At 39.8% G+C, this 15,351-nt stretch overlaps 1 pseudogene; it reads right to left on the reverse strand.

Moving 5' to 3' along the window:
- Nucleotides 1–5,249: 5,249 nt before the first annotated feature.
- LOC712748 (ferritin heavy chain-like) lies at nucleotides 5,250–6,294 on the reverse strand (annotated as a pseudogene).
- Nucleotides 6,295–15,351: the final 9,057 nt, after the last annotated feature.

The following is a 15,351-nucleotide window of genomic DNA, read 5'->3' on the forward strand; positions in this document are numbered from 1 at the left end:
TGGCAACAGCCTCAGTGACACACCCGGGAACAATACTTTGCATTCTTCAGTACAATCAAACTGACACTCAATATTAACCATTACACTACCTCAGGCTCCTCTCCAGGAGCCAACAATTTACATACTGGGGCTTCAGCTTCCTGGAGATGCATTTCTCTTCCCCGGGAGCGCAGTTTCTCTTGGTCTGTCAGGTGAGTCCACTCTGCACATCGCTGGAAGATGTCTAAAGCTGCTAAAAGAAAATTTTTTTTAAGAAAGTAAACATAACTTATATAAATATAAAATGAACATGTCAATAATTTTATTTAACTTAATACAAGAAATAGTATGATGTTACGATGGATTCAAAAGAGATTTCAAAGAGCAGAGACACATGCAGGCATGCAGGGGAGGAAAAATGGCTTTTCCTTCTACTGGTCTTAGAGTTGTAGGCTGGGACCCTTGTAACAAAAGACAGGAACAACAGAAATGCTAACACATTTATTTAATATAAGTTTTTTGTAATACTGGGGACTTCTTAAGGAAAGAAAACCCTAAAGAAACAGTTGAACCTGTGTTTTGATGCCGGGTTTGATGAAGAGGGGAAAGTTGTAGAAGATGGTAGGACAAAGGGAATGAGTAAATCAGGGGAAACTTGGCAAGGCCTGTTCACTCACACTCCTCCTGCTGTCCCTCCATCTTCAGAGGCAAGAATACTTCTTTCCTCCAGATGTAGGTAGGGAGGGCACCTCTCACATGAGAGGTTTATGATCTCCTTCATGGGAGCAGGGCAGGGGAAAGTCAGAGATCTTTCTGTACATTTTATTTCTCAAATTCCTTCAGCCGTAAAATACTCAGTATGCCAAGGTGGGTGGCATATTTTGGGGTAATGTGCCCTGAACTCGGAGTTACATATAAGAATTTACAAATAAATGTAAAATCTGCTTTTTCTATAGTGAGAGGGGGAAGGGAAATCAATTGTCTCCCCACATGACAAAATGTGTTTTCATGTTTATAGATCAGGATGATTTGCATTGCCACCAGCTAGCTACAATTTACGGGGTTGTAAAATAGCTCAAAGACTATGAAAGATGAAAACCCCATAGAGCAGAAAACCTAAAGGGGTGTGCTTTAGACAACATAAAGATTTCCATTGAAGATATACTCTTGTCTTTCTGTTTGTTTGTTTTGGTCCATTTCAAAGTCTTTTACAAACAAGGCTCAAAAGTATAATGATAAAAATCACACCAATTTTACAGCAAAACAGTTATATTAAATGTGGGCCACAGGCACATTTTACTATCTTTGATTTGATGTGGAATGGAATATTAAAAAGAAAGTGAAAGTGCCTAGAATCTATGAAGGTCCCCTTGCTGTTTAGTAGGTGATAGCACCGTGTTAAGTGATTGGGGGATCACTGAGAAGAGGGGAGATTTGGGCCAAACCTTCATGGGACGTACATCCCATTTCATCATGGCGTACAAAAACAAAGAAAAAAAAATTTTAGTTAGGTACTGATATGCAATCAGCAAAATAAATTGAGTTCAGTAAAAGAGGATGGTGCCGAGGAAATGTAACTGACTAAATAAGGTGGTATAGAAGATATTGTCGGTTGCTGACTTACTATGCTTCACCGCTTTTTTGAGATCTAGCTCTTAATTTCTTTTTTGGTGTAGAGGGGCTTAAAGTGTGCAGGGAAGGAAGGCCCTTCCCCTAGTCCCAGGCTATGGTCAAAGCCCATTACAGTAATTCTATTCTCCGTGTCTTTCTCTCCATTACTGCTGAAATTACTCTGTTTCTGGCACTAATATCTCTCTTTAGTGTTACCATTCTCCAAATCATTTTCTTTCTGTTAATCTGTTTAATTGTGAACTTAATTACAAATTAGTTCATTTAAAATTAATTGTGAAAACACATGCACACACACAGTGAAAAGCATACAAAACGAAAAGCAAAAAACCAGCTTTTAATAAAATGACCATCCATGTAACTATCATGCAGGGAATAGACTAGGAAATTGTGAGCATCCTCCAGTCTGCCCACGTGTCTTTGCCTGATTGCGGCCCCTTTCTTATTTCCAGAGACAATCACTACCTTGATACTGTGCTAATTCCATCTAGCCTTTTCGTCAGGGTTTTACCACCTATATATTCATCTGAAAATTTTGCAGTTATGGCTGTTCTGAACTTAAGTTGCTTCCTTCACTCAACACTGTATTTGTGAGATTCATTCATGTTGCTGGAAAAATTAATTTTGCTAAGTTTTGCTTAGCAAAACTAATTTGCTAAGTTTCATTGCTATATAGCAGTGTTCTCAAAACTTTTTGCTCTCAGAACCCCTTTGCAATGTTAAAAATTATTGGGAAGCGCAAGTACCTTTTGTTTATATGGGTTATATCTATCAGTGTTTAGTGCATTAGAAATTAAAATGGAAATCTAAAAATATTTGTTGATTCGTTAGAAATAACATTAATACTTCAAAAAGGTATTGGATATATGATAAATCTAGAATTACTGTATAATCCAGCAATTCCACTCCTGGAAAGTGGGAACACAAACAGATGCTTATGCACCAATGTTTATTGCAGCATTTTCCACAATAGCCAAAAGGAGCGAACAACCCAAATGTCCATCAGTGCAATGCTAAATACCATCAAAATGTGGTATATACATATAATGGAGAATTATTCAGCCATAAACGAGAATGAACTTCTGCTGCAACATGGATGAATGTGAAAAACAGTATGCTAGGTGAAATAAACCAGATACAAAAGGACAAATATTGTATAATTACATTATACAAAATGTGTAGAATAGGCAAATTCATAGAGACAGAAAGTAGATTAAAGGTTTCCAGGACTTAGGAGAGGGAAGGAATGGGAGTTATTACTTCAAGAACATAGTGTTTTGGTTTATGGTGATATAAATAGACACCATTGAATTGCGCACTTAAAAGGTCTTAAAATGGCAAATTTTATGTTGTATATATTTTAGCATAATAAAACAAACAGGAACAAAAATAATGATAATAAAACCATTACTGTTAACAGTAATGAGGCAGAGCCCTCATGAATCAGATTAATGCCCTTATAAAAGGGCTTAAGGGAGCTCCCTTGCCCCTTCCCCTATGTGAGGACTCAGGGAGAAGACACCATCTATGAACCAGAAAGCAACTCTTCACCAGACACCAAATCTCCCAGCGCCTCGATCTTGGACTTTTCAGCCTCCAGAAATCAGAGAAATGTTTCTGTTTTTATATGCTACCTAACTTACGGTATTTTGTTATAGAAGCGATCTGAACTGTCTTAGTCTTACAACAATAAGTTACATATTTTCATGAAAAATAACTGTAGTTTCCAAAATAAGAAATTAATTAGAAGAGTGGCATTGTTTTTCATGTCTTTAATGTGTGGTTTAAGAGAAGACAGTTGAATTTACATTGGATTTTGCATTGACGTGTTGTAATACTTTGGTTTGGTTGAAGTATCTGAAGGAAATCTAGTTTCACACAATTATGCAGTTGGAAAAGGGAGGAGTAATTTAATATATTTTGAAGGTAATTGTGGGCATTCTTCTTTGATATTATGCCAGAATTTGATAAATAGTAGTTTCTTAAGAATTTTTTGAATGTGGAATCTGAAACTATATAGTTTTGTCTATCTTGCTCTTTGAGTGGATTTAAGTTACTTAAGTATGATTTTATAACATTATGCATTGGTCATTTCAAATACGTTGGCTCATGAATTATACATATCTTCTGAATGTTGATATATTTTATTATGCAATATTTTAAAAATTCCAACAGTTAAAATTGCCACCAATCTCATCTGAAGATTCTTTAAGTTTTGGAAAACTCATAGTGGTGGGACCAGTTTTCAAATATTCTAATTTTCTTGTGAAAGCTCAGATTTCATAATTGGCAACAAATCCTGTCATTTTTTTTCCCAGGCTTACTTTGTTAATGTTTGAGAAAATATCTGCCAGATTCCTAAGTCTGAATAACTATTGCTGATGTCAGTTTGTTTTTTCAAATACAAACTGCTGTGTCTTTGTAAAAAATCGATAGTTTAGCTCACAACTCAAATACTTGCACAAGTGCCTTTTCTTCAAGGCAGCCATTATACTTTGGAATGCAGCAAAAGTGCTTTATGTATACTTCGTATTTTGTCACACAGAATATTTAAAAATATACTAACTCTTCTGGAGAAAAATTTGGCAATACCTAGCAAAACAACATATTCACTCACTTTTGATTCAGGAATTCTACCTCTAGGAAATACCTTGAAGACATACCTCCAAGAACACAAAAATTCATGATATACTTTGGATGTTTTGTGCCTTCCAAATTTCGTGTTGAAATGTGCCCTCCAGCATTGGAGGTGGGCCTAGTGGGAGGTGTTTGGGTCATGGAGACGGATCACTCATGAATGGCTTGGTGCAGTCCTCACAGTAATGAGTTAGCTCTCACTCTATGAGTTCATGTAAGATACGGTTGTTTAAAAGAGTCTGGCACCTTCTTCGTCTCTCTCTTGCTCTCTCTCTTCCCCTCACCTTCCAAGATTATTGTAAGCTTCCTTACGCACTTACCAGAAGCAGATGTGGCACTAGGCTTCATGTACAGCCTGTAGAACTGTGAACCAAATAAATCTTTTTTCTTCATAAATTACCCAGTCTCCAGTATTCCTTTTTAGCAATGCAAATAAACTAACACAATGCATATGTACATGTTTATTTGTTGCAGCATTATTTAGAATTGCAAAGTATTGGAAACAACCTAAATGCCCGTACATAGCGAAGTGATTGAATAAACTATACGACATCTACAAAATGGAGCATTATATAGCTATATAGAAGAATAAAGAAGATCTATAAGAACCAACTTGGAATGATTTCCAGAATATACTGTTAAGAGAAAAAAAGCAAAGAACAAAAGAATATCTATAGTATGCTATTCCTTATATAAGAAAAAAAGGATAAAACACACATATCTGCTTGTTTGCACAAAAAAATTCAGGAAGGATAAATGAGATTATCTTAGGGGTGGGTGGGAAGTAATGGGAATGGGGCTGTGCTGATAGTGATGAAGAGGAGTGACTTTTTTTTGGGGGGGTACATACTAAAGTTCCTTATTTGAAGGAATGGTACAAATCAAAGAACTTAAGTGGATGTTTTGGTACAACTCATAGAAAAGGTAAAGGAAATCCCAACATCCATGCACTGCCTTGGTGACCAGGGAAGTCACCCATGGCTATGGGAAAATTAGCCTAAAGCTTAGCTCTCATTATTGCTCTTTCCCAGGGTGAGCTTGTCAAAGACATAGTCTTCCAAGCCAAATTCAGGAGCTCCCATCTTGTGTGAGTTGGTAACATGGTCACCCAATTCTTTGATGGATTTCACCTGCTCATTCAGGTAACGTGTCTCAATGAAGTCAACACAGTAGGGGTCATTTTTGTCAGTGGCCAGTTTGTACAGTTCCGGTAGTGACTGATTCACGTTTTTTTTTTGTCAAATGTAATGCACCCTCCATTGCATTCAGCCCACTCTCCCGGTCATTACAGTATGGTTTCTTGATATCCTGAAGGAAGATTCAGCCACCTTGCTGGTTCTGTAGCTTCTTCAGTTTCTCGGCATGTTCCCTCTCTTCATGAGATTGGTGAAGAAAGTGCTTGGCAAAGTTCTTCAAAGCCACATCATCACAGTCAAAGTAGTAAGATATGGACAGGAAGAGATAGGAGGCGTAGAGCTCTGGGTTGATCTGGCAGTTGATGGCAGCCTCTGTGTCCTGGTGGTGAGGCAGGAGAATAGGGTCTGGAGGCTGGGAACCTAAGGCCGATTTGCACTGATGTACTAGAACTGAATCAAAAGGAAAACCCCACCTCTCCATGCCCAAGTAACAAAAAGATCAGAGGCTACTCCCTTTGTGCTGCCTTGCAGATGAAAAATGGAAAGTACCTTTGTAACTTCACTTCAGCTGCTCGTCCCCTTCCACAACCAATTAGAGTGGTTGGGGGCCAAACGTTCCTTTACATAGGGTGTAACCAAGTAGCCAATGGGAAACCTCTAGAGAGTATTTAAACCCCAGAAAACTCTGTAACCAGCACTCTTGAACCACTTGCTCCAGTCTGCTCCTGCTCTCTGTGGAGTGTACTTTTGTCTCAGTAAATCTGTCCTTTCCTTGCTTCATCCTTTAGTTGCTGTGCTTGTGCATTTTGTCCAATTATTTGTTCAAAATGCCAAGAATCTGAATGACTCCCAGTCAGGACCCTCCAACAGTATGGTAGTGCTGGCTCATCCACAAGGGGGATGTGGTCATCATGGAGGGTAAGGAGAGGTGGAGGCGACTGTGTGGCACTGGAGTGGCAGGGACCTTGGGGCTGTCTGAGGGCTCGGTGAGGAGGCTGCAGAGGGCTGACTGTGAGCCGTGGGGGTGGGGTGGGGAGGTGGGGGTGGAGGACCAGCACCGGGTTACCTCCAAACACTGTTGAAGCAGGAAACCTCATAGACTGCCAGTGAAGAAAGTCTAGATACATTGTTGAGTACACTGTTTTGTATAGCCTTGACTCTTAGAATCACCATCTTACACTTACACCCAAATATAAACAAACACTTCAAAGCAAACAGTATGTAAGGAGAATCAGAATGAAATAAAAACAGAACAAGCGATTTTTTTTTTTTTTCAGATGGCGTTTCGCTCTTGTTGCCCAGGCTGGAGTGCAATGGTGTGATCTTGGCTCACTGCAACCTCTACCTCTTGGGTTCAAGTGATTCCCCTGCCTCAGCCTGCCAAGTAGCTGGGACTACAGGCACACGCCACCACACCCGGCTAATTTTTGTATTTTTAGTAGAGATGGGATTTCATCATATTGGTCAGGCTGGTGTCGAACTCCTGATCTCAGGTGATCCGCCCACCTTGGCCTCCCAAAGTGCTGGGATTACAGGCATGAGCCACTGCGCCTGGCTGCGAATTTTTTTAAAAATGAAAAACATTGAAGAGGATGGGGAAGGAAAGAACTGACCTAAGTTATTTTGAAGAACAGTTACTTTGACTAGATCTTATATGATGAAAGACACAAGAACCTGCACACGGGGCATAGGTGAGCAGTTCTGTAACTACTTTATGTTTATACTAGGAACAAATAAGTATGGCTAATGAGAACCAGGTTTCTCACTGTTTATGAAAGAAGCCACAAATAAGGAAAGGAGAAATCCTGGAATAAGCTTTGTGTTGTTGGACTAGAATCAGACATATGGTGTGAACTCATGTTTTTTTCAATGGATACACAGGTATAGAATGTGTGTGTGTGTGTGTGTGTGTGTGTGTGGTTTACACTTGATCTTAGCCAAAAGGCCGAGAAGCGATTGTGTGTGTGGTTTAATTCTAACTGTCCACTGAGTGGAACTTAATAGCAATGAACATGCCTGATTTCCAGACCTTGGTTTCTCCAGTAAAAGGAACCAGAGTTCCACAGGAAAAATGGTAGATTCCAGGGTTTGGGTGCAGAAAATACAAAATGAGCTTGGAACATCATATGGTACCAGAAAAGAAGGAAGTGTTTCCAAAGGATAGGGATATGTCAAAATGACACAGGAACCCATCTGAAGGAGCAACCAATGGTCAAATCTAAACAATTTGAGCAAGAAAAAAATAATAGTACAATTGAGTTATAACCTATAGACTGAAACAAATATCCATGAGTCCATACTGATCTAAATAAATAACTGAATAAGTAAATAGGAGAGAAGAGATAGCTTTTCCTTACACAGTATTTCCACATCTAGTAATTCAAGGCTACAATCCTTGAATTTCTAGTTGTGGTAGATGGAAAAATGTCCCCCACTCCTCAAAGATGTCCATGCTCTAATCAACATGTTACCTTACATGGCAAAGGGATTTTACAGATGCGATTAAGTTAAGGCCTTTGAGATGAGGAGATTATCCTGAATTATTTGTGTGGGCCTAAGGTAATCACAACCATTCTTGGAATTAATGTTGCACATTTAGGGAACTCTTCAAAAAAATAAAAAATAACAGATTACATAACTAACAGACTAATGAAGGAGGCCAGTGGAATGGTAACAAACAAACAAAAACTTGATTAATCCTAAAGAGGGCAAAAGAGAACAGAAAAAGAAACAGAAAACAGGTAGGACAAAATAGAAAGGTAGCAAAATTAGAAAAATGGTAGATTTCAACCCAAGACATGGAATGAAGTGAATAAAGCAAGAGGCTGAACTCTACATCATTTAAGAAATCATTTTAGGTCATGCGTGGTAGCTCATGCCTATAATCCCAGCATTTTGGGAAGCTGAGGTGGGCAGATCACCTGAGGTCAGGAGTTCGAGACCAGCCTGACCAACATGGGGAAACGCCGTCTCTACTAAAAATACAAAAATTTGCTGGGCATGGTTGTGGCAACTGTAATCCCAGCTACTCAGGAGGCTGAGGCTGGAGAATAGATTGAACCCAGAAGGTAGAGGTTGCAGTGAGCCGAGGTTGTACTATTGCACTCTAGCCTGGGTGACAGGAGCAAAAATCTGTCAAAAAAAAAAAAAAAAAGAAAGAAATTATTTTAATAGCTTTGTCAATTCTGTGAATATCTCTGGAAGAATACACAGTGTTTCCCTAGGGGCTCAGATGACAGGAAGCCTTCTCTTTCATTGTTTACCTTTATTTGAAATTTTGACCATGTGAATGTATTACATTCCCATTTTAAAAATGTTAATTAAAATAAATATTTGTTGAATGAGTATACTGGATATGAAAATTCATAGAACAGACTTATCTTTTTGGTTTATATTTAGATTTTCTGGTCCTTTCCCCTCCACCTAATTTTCTCTCTTCTAATTCTCTCTTCCTTTTTCCTTTTAACATTTTGTGCCTAATGGGGGGTTACAATGGCTTACAGCAAATATTGCAATTTAAGAAACATAATACACTCCACCCTTTATCTGGACTGGGCCGTGGCCCCCTGGCTCTGGAACAGAATCCGTCCAGGGATTTTTCTAAGACTCTGACCTCCTGGAACTGGCTGTCAAGACCTAAGAAGACTGATGATGAAACCAGTCCTCTGGCTACCTTAGCCATAGCCACCACAGCGTGAGGAAGTGCCCCTACTTCCCCAGGAGCTTCTTCACAGAATGGGAAATCCAGAGAATCTAGTTTCACTTTAAGAAATTAGTGGAGAAGACCAGCTTAGGCAACATGGAAAAATCCTGTCTCTACAGAAAATACAAAAATTAGCCAGGCATGGTAATACACACCTGTAGTCCCAGCTACTTGGGAGCTGAGGTGGGAGGATTGCTTGAGCCCAGGAGGTCAAGGCTGCTGTGAGCCATGATTGTGCCATGGCACTCCAGCCTGGGCAACAGAGCAAGACCCTGTCTCCAAAAGAAAAGAAAAGAAATTAGCAGAGGAATGAATTCAGAAGCTGCTGCCCTCAATCCAGGTCAAGTGTGTGTTTCTAGGATGTTGACTGTGTTTCCCTGGCTGTCAGCAGCAGCTGTGGTTGGGAGCCTGCTGTGCTGGGATGATGTCTCTGGGAGCATTACTCAGCAACTGCAGAAGTGTGCAGTAATAGACAACAAGGAGACAGAAGGGAGGGTTTCCCGAACAGGTACTGGAAAACATCCTGTACAGCCTCAGAAATGCTTTTCCGTAGCTGATCCCTGGTGGCTTAGCACAGGAGGCTGCCTCACCAAGGAGTGGGCTGCCTCTCAGAGCAGGCAGAAAACACCCAGGCAGAAAATGGCTTCCTCTTACTTTAAGCCTGAAATGCTCCTGGTTTGCAGGGGTTGGTCTCCGGTGATCTTTAAGACCAACTTAAATGTCTGTATATATGAAATTTTTTCATTCAACAAGCTTTTAGTGGCTGTGTACTGTAAGCCAGTACCATGGGCTTTGATTTATCAGTGTTTGGAGAAGGATAGGAAGAAAAGGCATATCAGGGAGGAGAGAGTTTTATAACCTCAGCTTCTCACCAGTAGGCAAGCAATATGGCCGTAAGACAAGGAGGAGTCCCAGAATTAATCGCTCTCATTTCTTTTCTGTGAGACCAGTTATTATAAACCAGGGATGGGCAAACTACCTCCTATGGCCAAATCTGACTCACAAACAAATCCAGCTCATGGTCACTCTAGTTCACTGCATCCTTTTATGAATAAAATTTTATTGAACTGCAGTCACATACATTTGCTTACATATTGTCTATGGCTGCATTCACACTAAAATGGCAGAGTTGAATAGTTGAAATCACAACTGTATGGCTCTCAAAGCCTAAGATATTTATTCCCTAGCCACCGATGGAAAAAGTTTACTGAGTCCTGGCTGGGCGCGGTGGCTCACACCTGTAATCCCAGCACTTTGGGAGGCCGAGGCGGGTGCATCACGAGGTCAGGAGATCTAGACCATCCTGGTTAACATGGTGAAACCCCGACTCTACTGAAAATACAAAAAATTAGCCGGGCGCCTGTAGTCCCAGCTACTCGGGAAGCTAAGGCAGGAGAATGGCGTGAACCCAGGAGGCAGAGCTTGCAGTGAGCCAAGATCACACCACTGCACTCCAGCCTGTGCAACAGAGCAAGATTCCATCTCAAAAACAAACAAACAAAAAGAAAAAACCAAAAAAACAAAAACAAAAACAAATTTGCTGAGTCTTGTTATGAGCTTACATAGAGCAAGGATGGGTTCAATATGTCATCTGAACACATCCAGAACTAAACATTTCTCAGTAGGGATTGGTTGGCAGGAGAAACTTAGGGCCACATAGACTGGCGGCCAGTTTAGGATTGAACCTTGGCAAAACTAAGTGTGTACTTTTTCTAGGAGAGCTCATGCTTTATAGCTGTACACATGAGGCAGAATGAATGATGCAATTCAGCAGTGATTAAAGGCGGAGCAGGTTCCTCCCGCATCTGCTTTTCTTGGGCAACTGAATAGCAGTCACTGTGAAAGGGGATGGAAAATGTCATGGATTCAGGCCCATGGAGGCAGCAATTAGAAGCACTTGATGTGATCAACACCTAGCTACTACATGAATGGATCATAAAACAAAATGTTGAATGAAAAAAGTAGGAAACAAAATGAGATCTACAATGCCAAACCATTTATGTCAATTACAAATATATGCATGCAAATCAACAATTTGCATCTTTTATACCACTTTATAAGCACAAAGATACACATTGAACACATTAAAATTGCCTTGTGAGGGAAGACAAAGGGAGTGGCTTTGGGAACTAAGAGTGAATCAATTAATAAATAAGATAATGGAGAGGCCTCTCATGGACAGATGAAGATACTGCGATAAAGTGATAACAACTGAGGACTTTAACTGACAGCACCTAAGGTCCAAGGACAACAAAGTGACAACTGGGAAGGAAGGAAGAAAGGAAGGAAGGAGGAAAGGAAGGTAAGGGAAGGAGGGAGAGAGGGAGAGATGGGAGAAAAGAAGGGAGGGAGATAGAAGGAAGGAAAGAAGGAAGGGAGGAAGGGAGGGAGGGTGACGGAAAAGAGGGAGAGAGAAGGAAGGAAGAAAGGATAGAAAGGAGAAAGGGAGGGAAGGTGAGGGACAGAAGGAGGGAGAAGGAAGAAAGGAAGGGAAGAAGGGAGTGAGGAAGAAGGAGGGAAGAAAGGAGGAAACAAGGCTGGAAGAATCTGGAGACACACACTGCTTCTGTTATAGCTTTGACAACTCCATGGGTTTGGGACCCGTGATGACCTGTAAGGACTCAACCTGCAAACAATTCAGTGTCTTAATGGAGGCAGTGGTGGTAGTGATGGTGATGTGTATGTGTGTGTGTGTGTGTGTGTGTGTGTGTGTATGTGTGTGGCATAAGCAGGGTAGGGGTCAGAGCTGGGAAACCCAAGCCAAATGAGTTCAGTCTAGGGCTAGGTAGGATGTGAGAATCCCAGGAAAGTTGAGATCCAAGCCCCAGTTGGAACTGACAGCCCAGTCAACCTGCTGCTCTGGCGATGGCAGGTGAGTGTGGTGTGGGTTGGGGAGGGCTTTTGTGCTTTGGACAGTCACATGGGCATGTTGAGAGTGAGCTCTAATATAACACTAGCTTCTGCGTGGCCCAAGAACTGAGCAGAAGTCTCGGGCAACAACGGGTTAAAGGACTTCAAAGACAATCACCAGAGTCTGTAGGTGAATGTTCTCATCCTGTGCTTAATTTCCACAACTTGGTTTAATAATTTCTGTTCTAATGCTTATGGGGTTGTTTTGCTGGTCAAATGAGATGGCTATGCATAAAAGAACCACGGAAAAATAAAGTACCCCTTACTTCAGTTATTAATATATCTAAGCAGTGTCTTAGAATATAATTTCTTCTTCCTATCCACCCATCAGCCCAGTTTGCTGGATAGAAAGAAAAAAAGGGAGCTATAGTAAAAATTCCAAGGAGCCATTTTACTCCAAGAGATGTGAGAAAAAACATAATAGCTTTTATGTTACTTTAGTTACCTTTTTCAAAAGGAACATGTATTAATACACATAATTTTGTCTTTCTACCTCAAAAACTAAATTAGCCCTTTTCCAAGGTTTTCAAACGTCTCTGAGGTGCATCTCAGAACTGCCCAACCTACTGTTAACATCAATCATGCTGTCCTAGCTGCTGACACTAGAACTTTGTCCAGTCATAATATATCAGCGCCAGAAAAGAAGAAAAATGGAGACATTTCTAAAACTCACAAGTCAGTGGATTTTAGGTGTCAGGAAAGAAAAGGAAAGCCCACTGTGAGAATTGTTCTTGCTAACCCAACTAAGATTGTATTTTTAAGGAATATGATAAATATGGTGGTATCATTTTCTATTATCAATAATTTAGATATGTTTCTAAAATAGTCTTTATCTCATTTAAAAATGATTTGGAAATTATATAGGATCTAACAAAAAAGTGAAACTTACCTGTAACCCACCAAACATTCAGGGAATACACATAGATACACACATGTATATATGTATATATATGTGCATATATTGCATATATTATACTCATTTTTTGCAACAACAGGTTGCAAACTATATACACAGTACTGAGTTCTGCTATTTTTTAAATATAGCCTTACATCACTAGCCCCTTTTCGTGTTACTAAGTTTTTCTCAATAATGTGATTGTTAAGTACCAAATAATATTTCATTATATGAATATGCCATGGTTTATTGGAGCTTTTCTATATTTAGTTTACTTATAATAGTCATTACTATTAGCAATTGTAATTTTCATAAACTTTCTTTTATATAAATCTTTAATAGCATTACTAATTGTTTCCTAGTATAGATTCTTGAAATTGGAATTACTGGGACACAGTATGTTATCACTGTTAAGTCTCGCCATATATGGTTCTAAGTTGCTTTTTCGAACCACAGTAATAGTGTACTTCAATCAGCAGTCTATGTCCTTCCACACCCTCACCAGCACTGAGTTTCATCTTTAAAAAAATTGTGGCCAATTTGAAAAGTACAGTGAACAAATTGCTTAGTTCTTCGCAGCATCCCTTTGGGGGACCTTCTTTCTCCATTCCATAATCATTCGTATCAGACCTTAGAAGCATAGACAGTATTCAGTGATGGCATGTATATTGTATGCTTCCATGTGACACCACCACATATTTTATTGCTTAAATTGTCTTTGCATTATAAAAAAGGAAAACTCCTACAATCCATGTTATTTTAGAAAATATCTTATGCCAACAGCATCTTGCATACATATTACTATTCTAGAGGAAGTTAAGCTTTATTGGGTCAGGACTTCCCTTTCAGTGATAAAGAAAAAAAGCTCCCTAAGGCCTATTTTCTTTTTGGATATTTGACTCTACACAGTGTCGGCCCTCTTATAGCCAATGCAAATTAAGGTATTTATAGCCCAGAGTGTGACACCTTATGGAAGGCATATAGGAAGAACATGGTGGGCAGCCAGGATGAGGTAGGGAGGGAGGTGGCGAAAAACACTGTGCGACTCCACCCAAAATTGCAAGAGACAGAAATAAAAAAAAAAATAAAAAAAAAAAACAGTGCATAGAACAAAGCAAACACGACGCAGTAGGAGGTGGTGTTTTCCAGGGCTTGAGGTATAATTCACTTTTAAACAAAAGCAGAGTGCCTTACATAAATGACACATTGCTTTTTCGCTGTCTAGCTTTTATTGAGTAGAGAGGCAAGAATAAACTCCAGGAAAAGAAAAAAAAAAAAACACCCAGAAAGCTTTGGAGAACAGGATGAAAAACCTATGTGCACAAAACCTTGGGCTCAGGGATTTAGGCTCCAGAAACCTCTAGTTAAGACTTTTATATCTCTTACTGAATGAAGGTGGGCTCCTTCCAGGAGGCACCTGTGATTTACCTGTTCACATATTACTTTGTTCTGAGAGTCAACAGCAGTAGAGTCAAATAGTATATATATCTATATCTATATCTATCTATATATAGATATAGATATAGATATAAATTTTTTGCTTATGAGTTCGGGAGATAATACCCAACACGGTTGTTTTGGTTGTTTTACTAAAGAGTTATGATGTTTAGGGGGAAAAACACACTTCAGTTTGGAGGCAAGTGCTTAAATCTCTCTCAACTAGCCATTCCTGAAAAAGAGTTTATTCATAACTCAAGGCTCCATGACTTCCCTTTGGCAGCTCCTAGAATTGTTTGCATCATGTCCGGATGGAAACAGCCAGTCTCTGTAGGGTTTCCCTGGCAAACATTACAGAGTAGTTGCTTCTGAGTCATCCCTGAGAAGGGATGCTGCAGGGGAAAGAAAAAGGCATAAACTAACTATTATAGGCTAAGAGAAATACCCCAATTAATTTCTTGTTTTAGCAAAAGTAGAAAGTGTATACTCTTTTAACCCACTACAATGAGCTTTCCAATTATTCAGGTATTATCTCTCACTCCAAACCCACTCCCTACATAATATTTTGTGATAGTGAAGGTGAGACTCTGCAAAGCACACTTCTGCTTTGCTGGATGGCTCTCTACTGTACTTTGCAACAGGGGGTGCTACAGGGAGACTGTGATGCTGAGGAGGCAGGGGACTTGCCCTTACTTACTTTCTGCTGGTTCTTTTTCCTATCAGGGTTATCCCAGCCAGTTGGGCACCTAGCGGGGCTACTTTCTGCAGTTGCTACCTCTGTGATACCACAGAATTCTCTTACTGTTCTTTCAGAGGCCTAGATAACAATTGTATATCCAGTTAACAATTCTTTACCGTGCGCCCAGCACAGAACTAGACTATGGGGACATGGTGATGACGAGACATCATCACTGCCCTCATGGTGTAATCGTTTAGTAGCTGATGAAAGATGACGCCTGTCTTAGTCCATTTTGTACGCTATAACAGAATACCACAGATTGGGTAATTTATAAAGAACAGAACTT

Source organism: Macaca mulatta, chromosome 7 (genome assembly GCF_049350105.2).
Source record: "Macaca mulatta isolate MMU2019108-1 chromosome 7, T2T-MMU8v2.0, whole genome shotgun sequence".
Lineage (NCBI taxonomy): Eukaryota > Metazoa > Chordata > Mammalia > Primates > Cercopithecidae > Macaca > Macaca mulatta.